We start from the raw sequence: 578 nt of genomic DNA, 5'->3' as shown, positions 1-578 counted from the left end.
GGCGTAGTGGTTCTTATTTAATCTCTGTTTACACGGGGTTTTCGTTAATCTCCCTTCCATAAGGTATGGAAGCAGACCGCGGCTTTCTGAATACTTCACCGACTCTTTCCTTTGCCGTCGGAAATGTGCTGTCCGCCCCAGGCTGCTGCCTCCCGGGCCAGGGCAGAGGATGCTCCCGCTCCGGGACACCGGCCTTGCGCGGAATGAGAGCTCTGCGGCGGGGGAGGGGGCTGCTGCGGGGTTTTGCTCCTCTTACATTCCAGGATTCACGTTGTTCATTGCACGAGCAGCAGAGGTAACTCTCAGCGACGTGCCCTTACTGGCACGTGAGGAGCGAGGCTTGTCACCGTCCTAGGAGACGGGACATCGCGGGAAGCACAGGCTTGGGCAGGCAGGGGGAGAAGGCACGGAGCATCTGAGACGGAACAGAGAGTCAGTCAAACGCTATCTAAACTTCCAGACTGTAAATCCTCTTCGAGAGCTGCACGTGTGCCCGTCGGGGTTAGAGACCCGGGGGCACCTGTGCGGATCGGGGCGGCCATGGGTGCCTGCGCCGGCGGCTGGGGGGCGGGGGCGCG

The sequence above is a fragment of the Phaethon lepturus genome, unplaced genomic scaffold, assembly GCF_000687285.1.
Source record: "Phaethon lepturus isolate BGI_N335 unplaced genomic scaffold, ASM68728v1 scaffold24550, whole genome shotgun sequence".
Lineage (NCBI taxonomy): Eukaryota > Metazoa > Chordata > Aves > Phaethontiformes > Phaethontidae > Phaethon > Phaethon lepturus.
The sequence above is the reverse complement of the archived record's forward strand: the minus strand, read 5'-3'. Positions refer to the sequence as shown.